Below are 10,000 nucleotides of genomic sequence, written 5' to 3' on the forward strand. Positions count from 1 at the left end.
TTTGCAGGGCCTGGATCTCCGAGCCCGTGGGACAGGCGGGAAAGGGTGGCGGCAGCCGGTTGAAGTCCCGACCCTGGGCAGCCTCCCGGTCCTACCTCCATAACTTCGGCGAGGAGGGTCCGATCCCCGCGCGGTCGACGGCAGGCGGTAGGGCTCGGAGGGGCGCGGCCTGGTCCGCGAGTGCCCCGGCGCCGCCCCTCTGCCCGTCCGAGGGACAGTAGGAAATGGCCATACCGCTTTCCGGCCGATTGCCGCCGGACGTCCGGCCGCATTCGCTCGGTCTGCGCGGCCGGCGGTAGCCGGGGGCGAGGGGCATCGGGCGGTGGCGGAACCAGGCCGGCCCGACCGCTGGGGGCCGCCCGGGCGACGTTTGAATCTGTCGGGTCGGACCGCCGAATCCCGCGGGATTTCGGGATCGAATCTGCGGGTGGAATCGGCACCTCGTCCCGCTGTCCGGTTCCCCCCGGTCGACTGCAACGGGTTTCCGAGGCCCGTCGGTCAGGCGCGGTTCGCTCCGCAATCCGCCGGCCGATCGGCACCGGGCGGGGCTCTACGGAAAGAGGGGACCCTCCCGCGTCGAGTGCCGGCGCACCGACCCCGCAGGCTGACCGGGAAGGTGAAGACTCACCCCGCTGAATGCCCGGCCCCGGGTACCCTCCGGCTCCGGGGCCATAACTTCGGGGAGGGAGGTCCGATCCCCGCGCGGTCGACGGCAGGCGGTAGGGCTCGGAGGGGCGCGGCCTGGTCCGCGAGTGCCCCGGCGCCGCCCCTCTGCCCGTCCGAGGGACAGTAGGAAATGGCCATACCGCTTTCCGGCCGATTGCCGCCGGACGTCCGGCCGCATTCGCTCGGTCGGCGCGGCCGGCGGTAGCCGGGGGCGAGGGGCATCGGGCGGTGGCGGAACCAGGCCGGCCCGACCGCTGGGGGCCGCCCGGGCGACGTTTGAATCTGTCGGGTCGGACCGCCGAATCCCGCGGGATTTCGGGATCGAATCTGCGGGTGGAATCGGCACCTCGTCCCGCTGTCCGGTTCCCCCCCGTCGACTGCAACGGGTTTCCGAGGCCCGTCGGTCAGGCGCGGTTCGCTCCGCAATCCGCCGGCCGATCGGCACCGGGCGGGGCTCTACGGAAAGAGGGGACCCTCCCGCGTCGAGTGCCGGCGCACCGACCCCGCAGGCTGACCGGGAAGGTTAAGACTCACGCCGCTGAATGCCCGGCCCCGGGTACCCTCCGGCTCCGGGGCCATAACTTCGGGGAGGAAGGTCCGAGCTCCGCGCGGTCGACGGCAGGTGAAAGGGGCCGGTGCGCCGCGGAAGGCGACAGCAGTCCCGTCAGGCTGCACCTCTGCTCGGGCGAACGGCGTCAGGAAAAGGGGAGAGCACTTCCCCACCGATAGCTCCGGAACGCCCGGACCCATTGGCCCGCGGCACCGGTGGCTGCTAGAGGGCCTCCGGCGCCGTCAGCCGGGGTACGTCCCAGGCCGGCCGGACGGCGGGCAGCCGGAGGCAACGGCCTGGAACGGAGCCAGACTTGAGTCGTTCCGTGCCGTGGGCAAAAAGGCAGGGCTGCGGGTCAGCGCAGTTTGGCAAACCTAGCCGCAAGTGCGGGAAGGGCGGAGGAGCACACGGACGCCGCCTTCCCAAACTGAGCCCAAAGTGCCCAGGCATGCCCCCTTGATCTCGCCTAATCAGTGAGCCCAAAATAATTTCAGAGTGTGGAAACCTTATCCAAAAAGGTCGAAAAGAACGGCCAGAGATCAAGTCCGAATGGGGAAATCAGTAACAAGCAAGCAGAGTAATCATTAACCAAAAAGCGCAAAATTATGTTAAAAGTGTGAAATCATTAACCAAAATGTCGAAAATAATGTCCAGAGACCAAGTCCGAAAGGGCAAATGGTTAACCAGTAAGCAGAGTAATCATTAACCAAAAAGGGCAAAAGTAAGTAAAAAGTATGAAATCATTAACCAAAAAGCACAAAATTAAGTTAAAAGTGTGAAATCATTAACCAAAAAGTCGAAAATAATCTCCAGAGACTAAGTCCGAAAGGGCAAATGGTTAACCAGTAAGCAGAGTAATCATTAACCAAAAATCGCAAAAGTAAGTAAAAAGTGTGAAATCATTAACCAAAAATCGCAAAAGTAAGTAAAAAGTGTGAAATCATTAACCAAAATGTCGAAAATAATGTCCAGAGACCAAGTCCGAAAGGGCAAATGGTTAACCAGTAAGCAGAGTCATCATTAACCAAAAGGCGCAAAAGTAAGTAAAAAGTATGAAATCATTAACCAAAAATCGCAAAAGTAAGTAAAAAGTGTGAAATCATTAACCAAAAAGCACAAAATTAAGTTAAAAGTGTGAAATCATTAACCAAAAAGTCGAAAATAATGTCCAGAGACCAAGTCCAAAAGGGCAAATGGTTAACCAGTAAGCAGAGTAATCATTAACCAAAAAGCGCAAAAATATGTTAAAAGTGTGAAATCATTAACCAAAAACTCGAAAATAATGTCCAGAGACTAAGTCCAAAAGGGCAAATGGTTAACCAGTAAGCAGAGTAATCATTAACCAAAAAGCGCAAAAATATGTTAAAAGTGTGAAATCATTAACCAAAAACTCGAAAATAATGTCCAGAGACTAAGTCCGAAAGGGCAAATGGTTAACCAGTAAGCAGAGTAATCATTAACCAAAAATCGCAAAAGTAAGTAAAAAGTATGAAATCATTAACCAAAAATCGCAAAAGTAAGTAAAAAGTGTGAAATCATTAACCAAAAACTCGAAAATAATCTCCAGAGACTAAGTCCAAAAGGGCAAATGGTTAACCAGTAAGCAGAGTAATCATTAACCAAAAAGCGCAAAAATATGTTAAAAGTGTGAAATCATTAACCAAAAACTCGAAAATAATGTCCAGAGACTAAGTCCGAAAGGGCAAATGGTTAACCAGTAAGCAGAGTAATCATTAACCAAAAATCGCAAAAGTAAGTAAAAAGTATGAAATCATTAACCAAAAATCGCAAAAGTAAGTAAAAAGTGTGAAATCATTAACCAAAAAGTCGAAAATAATCTCCAGAGACTAAGTCCGAAAGGGCAAATGGTTAACCAGTAAGCAGAGTCATCATTAACCAAAAATCGCAAAAGTAAGTAAAAAGTGTGAAATCATTAACCAAAAAGTCGAAAATAATCTCCAGAGACTAAGTCCGAAAGGGCAAATGGTTAACCAGTAAGCAGAGTAATCATTAACCAAAAATCGCAAAAGTAAGTAAAAAGTGTGAAATCATTAACCAAAAACTCGAAAATAATCTCCAGAGACTAAGTCCGAAAGGGCAAATGGTTAACCAGTAAGCAGAGTCATCATTAACCAAAAATCGCAAAAATATGTTAAAAGTGTGAAATCATTAACCAAAAACTCGAAAATAATGTCCAGAGACCAAGTCCGAAAGGGCAAATGGTTAACCAGTAAGCAGAGTAATCATTAACCAAAAATCGCAAAAGTAAGTAAAAAGTGTGAAATCATTAACCAAAAACTCGAAAATAATGTCCAGAGACCAAGTCCGAAAGTACAAATAATTAACCAGTAAGCAGAGTCATCATTAACCAAAAATCGCAAAAGTAAGTAAAAAGTATGAAATCATTAACCAAAAATCGCAAAAGTAAGTAAAAAGTGTGAAATCATTAACCAAAAACTCGAAAATAATGTGCAGAGACTAAGTCCGAAAGGGCAAATGGTTAACCAGTAAGCAGAGTCATCATTAACCAAAAATCGCAAAAGTAAGTAAAAAGTGTGAAATCATTAACCAAAAACTCGAAAATAATCTCCAGAGACCAAGTCCGAAAGTACAAATAATTAACCAGTAAGCAGAGTCATCATTAACCAAAAATCGCAAAAGTAAGTAAAAAGTATGAAATCATTAACCAAAAATCGCAAAAGTAAGTAAAAAGTGTGAAATCATTAACCAAAAACTCGAAAATAATGTGCAGAGACTAAGTCCGAAAGGGCAAATGGTTAACCAGTAAGCAGAGTAATCATTAACCAAAAATCGCAAAAGTAAGTAAAAAGTGTGAAATCATTAACCAAAAACTCGAAAATAATGTCCAGAGACCAAGTCCGAAAGTACAAATAATTAACCAGTAAGCAGAGTCATCATTAACCAAAAATCGCAAAAGTAAGTAAAAAGTATGAAATCATTAACCAAAAATCGCAAAAGTAAGTAAAAAGTGTGAAATCATTAACCAAAAACTCGAAAATAATGTGCAGAGACTAAGTCCGAAAGGGCAAATGGTTAACCAGTAAGCAGAGTCATCATTAACCAAAAAGCGCAAAAATATGTTAAAAGTGTGAAATCATTAACCAAAAACTCGAAAATAATGTCCAGAGACTAAGTCCAAAAGGGCAAATGGTTAACCAGTAAGCAGAGTAATCATTAACCAAAAAGCGCAAAAATATGTTAAAAGTGTGAAATCATTAACCAAAAACTCGAAAATAATGTCCAGAGACTAAGTCCGAAAGGGCAAATGGTTAACCAGTAAGCAGAGTAATCATTAACCAAAAATCGCAAAAGTAAGTAAAAAGTGTGAAATCATTAACCAAAAACTCGAAAATAATCTCCAGAGACTAAGTCCGAAAGGGCAAATGGTTAACCAGTAAGCAGAGTCATCATTAACCAAAAATCGCAAAAATATGTTAAAAGTGTGAAATCATTAACCAAAAACTCGAAAATAATGTCCAGAGACCAAGTCCGAAAGGGCAAATGGTTAACCAGTAAGCAGAGTAATCATTAACCAAAAATCGCAAAAGTAAGTAAAAAGTGTGAAATCATTAACCAAAAACTCGAAAATAATGTCCAGAGACCAAGTCCGAAAGTACAAATAATTAACCAGTAAGCAGAGTCATCATTAACCAAAAATCGCAAAAGTAAGTAAAAAGTATGAAATCATTAACCAAAAATCGCAAAAGTAAGTAAAAAGTGTGAAATCATTAACCAAAAACTCGAAAATAATGTGCAGAGACTAAGTCCGAAAGGGCAAATGGTTAACCAGTAAGCAGAGTCATCATTAACCAAAAATCGCAAAAGTAAGTAAAAAGTGTGAAATCATTAACCAAAAACTCGAAAATAATGTCCAGAGACCAAGTCCGAAAGTACAAATAATTAACCAGTAAGCAGAGTCATCATTAACCAAAAATCGCAAAAGTAAGTAAAAAGTATGAAATCATTAACCAAAAATCGCAAAAGTAAGTAAAAAGTGTGAAATCATTAACCAAAAACTCGAAAATAATGTGCAGAGACTAAGTCCGAAAGGGCAAATGGTTAACCAGTAAGCAGAGTAATCATTAACCAAAAATCGCAAAAGTAAGTAAAAAGTGTGAAATCATTAACCAAAAACTCGAAAATAATGTCCAGAGACCAAGTCCGAAAGTACAAATAATTAACCAGTAAGCAGAGTCATCATTAACCAAAAATCGCAAAAGTAAGTAAAAAGTATGAAATCATTAACCAAAAATCGCAAAAGTAAGTAAAAAGTGTGAAATCATTAACCAAAAACTCGAAAATAATGTGCAGAGACTAAGTCCGAAAGGGCAAATGGTTAACCAGTAAGCAGAGTCATCATTAACCAAAAAGCGCAAAAATATGTTAAAAGTGTGAAATCATTAACCAAAAACTCGAAAATAATGTCCAGAGACTAAGTCCAAAAGGGCAAATGGTTAACCAGTAAGCAGAGTAATCATTAACCAAAAATCGCAAAAGTAAGTAAAAAGTGTGAAATCATTAACCAAAAATCGCAAAAGTAAGTAAAAAGTGTGAAATCATTAACCAAAATGTCGAAAATAATGTCCAGAGACCAAGTCCGAAAGGGCAAATGGTTAACCAGTAAGCAGAGTCATCATTAACCAAAAGGCGCAAAAGTAAGTAAAAAGTATGAAATCATTAACCAAAAATCGCAAAAGTAAGTAAAAAGTGTGAAATCATTAACCAAAAAGCACAAAATTAAGTTAAAAGTGTGAAATCATTAACCAAAAAGTCGAAAATAATGTCCAGAGACCAAGTCCAAAAGGGCAAATGGTTAACCAGTAAGCAGAGTAATCATTAACCAAAAAGCGCAAAAATATGTTAAAAGTGTGAAATCATTAACCAAAAACTCGAAAATAATGTCCAGAGACTAAGTCCAAAAGGGCAAATGGTTAACCAGTAAGCAGAGTAATCATTAACCAAAAAGCGCAAAAATATGTTAAAAGTGTGAAATCATTAACCAAAAACTCGAAAATAATGTCCAGAGACTAAGTCCGAAAGGGCAAATGGTTAACCAGTAAGCAGAGTAATCATTAACCAAAAATCGCAAAAGTAAGTAAAAAGTATGAAATCATTAACCAAAAATCGCAAAAGTAAGTAAAAAGTGTGAAATCATTAACCAAAAAGTCGAAAATAATCTCCAGAGACTAAGTCCGAAAGGGCAAATGGTTAACCAGTAAGCAGAGTCATCATTAACCAAAAATCGCAAAAGTAAGTAAAAAGTGTGAAATCATTAACCAAAAAGTCGAAAATAATCTCCAGAGACTAAGTCCGAAAGGGCAAATGGTTAACCAGTAAGCAGAGTCATCATTAACCAAAAATCGCAAAAGTAAGTAAAAAGTGTGAAATCATTAACCAAAAACCCGAAAATAATCTCCAGAGACTAAGTCCGAAAGGGCAAATGGTTAACCAGTAAGCAGAGTAATCATTAACCAAAAAGCGCAAAAATATGTTAAAAGTGTGAAATCATTAACCAAAAACTCGAAAATAATGTGCAGAGACTAAGTCCAAAAGGGCAAATGGTTAACCAGTAAGCAGAGTAATCATTAACCAAAAAGCGCAAAAATATGTTAAAAGTGTGAAATCATTAACCAAAAACTCGAAAATAATGTCCAGAGACTAAGTCCGAAAGGGCAAATGGTTAACCAGTAAGCAGAGTAATCATTAACCAAAAATCGCAAAAGTAAGTAAAAAGTGTGAAATCATTAACCAAAAACTCGAAAATAATGTGCAGAGACTAAGTCCAAAAGGGCAAATGGTTAACCAGTAAGCAGAGTAATCATTAACCAAAAAGCGCAAAAATATGTTAAAAGTGTGAAATCATTAACCAAAAACTCGAAAATAATGTCCAGAGACTAAGTCCGAAAGGGCAAATGGTTAACCAGTAAGCAGAGTAATCATTAACCAAAAATCGCAAAAGTAAGTAAAAAGTGTGAAATCATTAACCAAAAACTCGAAAATAATGTGCAGAGACTAAGTCCAAAAGGGCAAATGGTTAACCAGTAAGCAGAGTAATCATTAACCAAAAAGCGCAAAAATATGTTAAAAGTGTGAAATCATTAACCAAAAACTCGAAAATAATGTCCAGAGACTAAGTCCGAAAGGGCAAATGGTTAACCAGTAAGCAGAGTAATCATTAACCAAAAATCGCAAAAGTAAGTAAAAAGTGTGAAATCATTAACCAAAAACTCGAAAATAATGTGCAGAGACTAAGTCCAAAAGGGCAAATGGTTAACCAGTAAGCAGAGTAATCATTAACCAAAAAGCGCAAAAATATGTTAAAAGTGTGAAATCATTAACCAAAAACTCGAAAATAATGTCCAGAGACTAAGTCCGAAAGGGCAAATGGTTAACCAGTAAGCAGAGTAATCATTAACCAAAAATCGCAAAAGTAAGTAAAAAGTGTGAAATCATTAACCAAAAACTCGAAAATAATGTGCAGAGACTAAGTCCAAAAGGGCAAATGGTTAACCAGTAAGCAGAGTAATCATTAACCAAAAAGCGCAAAAATATGTTAAATGTGTGAAATCATTAACCAAAAACTCGAAAATAATGTCCAGAGACTAAGTCCGAAAGGGCAAATGGTTAACCAGAAAATCCGTCGAATAATGTCCAGAGACTAAGTCCGAAAGGGCAAATGGTTAACCAGTGGAAGGGCGATCAAGCGGAAAAATTTGCCCCGGTTACCCGGGATGGAGTTCCAGAGGTCCGGCCAGAGTTGTCAAATTCGTCCCGCTGATCGGACGCTTGTCATTCGGGTGGCTGGGGGTTGGCGGGGTATCTGCACAGTAGTAGGAGGTGGCAAGTCGGGACTTGGACGTTTATTCCAAGAGTCCACCCGAGCCTCCAGGTCTGCAGAGACCGACCCTAGCTGCCGCCCAACCGACTTTTAAGCCTTTTTCGGATGGGGATTTTTTCCCATTTTCGTCCATTTTTCGGGTTTTCTGTCGGGCTTAATAGGCGGCAGCCTGACCCCCGGCCGAGGCGGGGGGCGCACTCTCCCTTGCGTAAGGGTCCGGATTTGCCCCGGAAAGTGCCCCCGACGGCCTCCCGACCCGGGTGCCTGCAGGGCGGGGGGAAAGGGTAGTCCCAGCCGCAGGAAATCATTAACCAAAAGACTTAGCCGTCGGGGCAGAGGCTAAGACCCGGGCTGGTGAAATCATTAACCAAAAGGAATGCACCCTTTTCCGAAAGTGCAGGCCGAAATAAGGCGAGCCTTGGGCCGGGAAGGCCAAAACCCCCAACTCATGGAAGTGTATGGGGTCGGACTCGGCGACTTTCCCGGGCCCCGAGTTGACCTTTCCCCACGGGGGCGGTCAAGTTGCTCCCGCCAAGAGGGCACGTTGCATTTGCTGCCGCTCTAGTCCCCGGGCTAGTTAATCAGTTGCCGTCGGAAGTCCCGATGCCGAAATGAAAAATGGCCGTTGCGGCGATTTGGCGCCTCATTTTCGGAAGGACTACCGGCAGGCAACCCGCCGAATTGACACTTGCGATTCGGGTGGCTGGGGGTTGGCGGGGTACCCGGAGATTTTCGGGAACTCGATTTTCAGAACTTTTGCTGGCAGCGGTTGCACTTGCAAAGTGGCCGAAGAAGTGCTCCCTCAAGGAAGGACCTTCTTTTGAAATAAAAGACCTTCCGAAGAGTGCCTGGAAGTCATTTATGAGCATTTAAGGGTAAATCTGGCGGACTTTCCATGCTCTGTTGCCGGCTCTGAAATATCGCACAGTTGGGTCTAGGCCGGTAGACTGGCTGTGAAAACAGACAAAGTGTTTTGGCGAGCGAGAGAAAACAAGGCCTTGGAACAGATTGGGGGGTGCGGAGGCACACCACACCCACAGGAAAAGAATTAATGAAAAAAAAACCAAAGTCTATGACATGTCTGTTGGTACAGTGAGAAAAGCAAAGAAGGGAGGCTGCGATGGCAGAGCAAAGCCGACCTTCATACAGATATACATGTCAAAGAAAGAGACTATGCCCGCAAAAGACTTGGTGCGAAATAACAAGGCTCCTTGTGAACGGTTATCTTTGTCTGTCAGGCGCAGATTGTGGCGGCGTCGCCTGGTTTCCTTGGGTTGCACTACATGTATGTCCTATTCTCAAACGAAAAGTGCGTGCCCAGAATTTTGTCCAAGTTAGGCGACGCACGCCGGCTGGCATCACCTCTCCGTGCGAGCGCCGAAAGCTTTGGTCGACCTGTTTGGCTACGCTGGTCGCGGTTGCTCCTTACAGTGATGGGGACGGAAAACCGATGCGAGTTGACCAGGCGACGTCAACCAAGTTGCATGCTTTCTCACCCCCCCCCGCCGCCGCCAACCCCACACTGTGTGAAAGGAAAAAAAAAGTGCGTGCCCAGGTCACTCGATCGATACGGCGAGGACTGTCCGACGTTGGAGGGCCCAGGCGGGCTAGCATTTATTTGCTGGTGTTTCAGGCTCAGCGGTTACCTCCCGTTTCTGTCCCTTGTGTCAGACGGACATTCCTCTCGAGAGTTTGGCCACTTGGTCGGCGGCGTGCTAGGTAGATTACTCGTTGTGCGCCGTCTCCTGTGTGCTGATCTCTGTGCTGTTCGTGTGAGGCCGAGACGTCCCACTGGTCGCTACCGCAGTGGTCCGATTGTGAAGCTCCGGAGCGGGGCGTCCCGTTCCGGCCAGCTCGAGCACTCGATTTCTCTAGCACCAGAGCAAGGGCACACGCGCGGTGTGTGTGTGTATGCTTTGTATTTG

Source organism: Heterodontus francisci, unplaced genomic scaffold (genome assembly GCF_036365525.1).
Source record: "Heterodontus francisci isolate sHetFra1 unplaced genomic scaffold, sHetFra1.hap1 HAP1_SCAFFOLD_987, whole genome shotgun sequence".
Lineage (NCBI taxonomy): Eukaryota > Metazoa > Chordata > Chondrichthyes > Heterodontiformes > Heterodontidae > Heterodontus > Heterodontus francisci.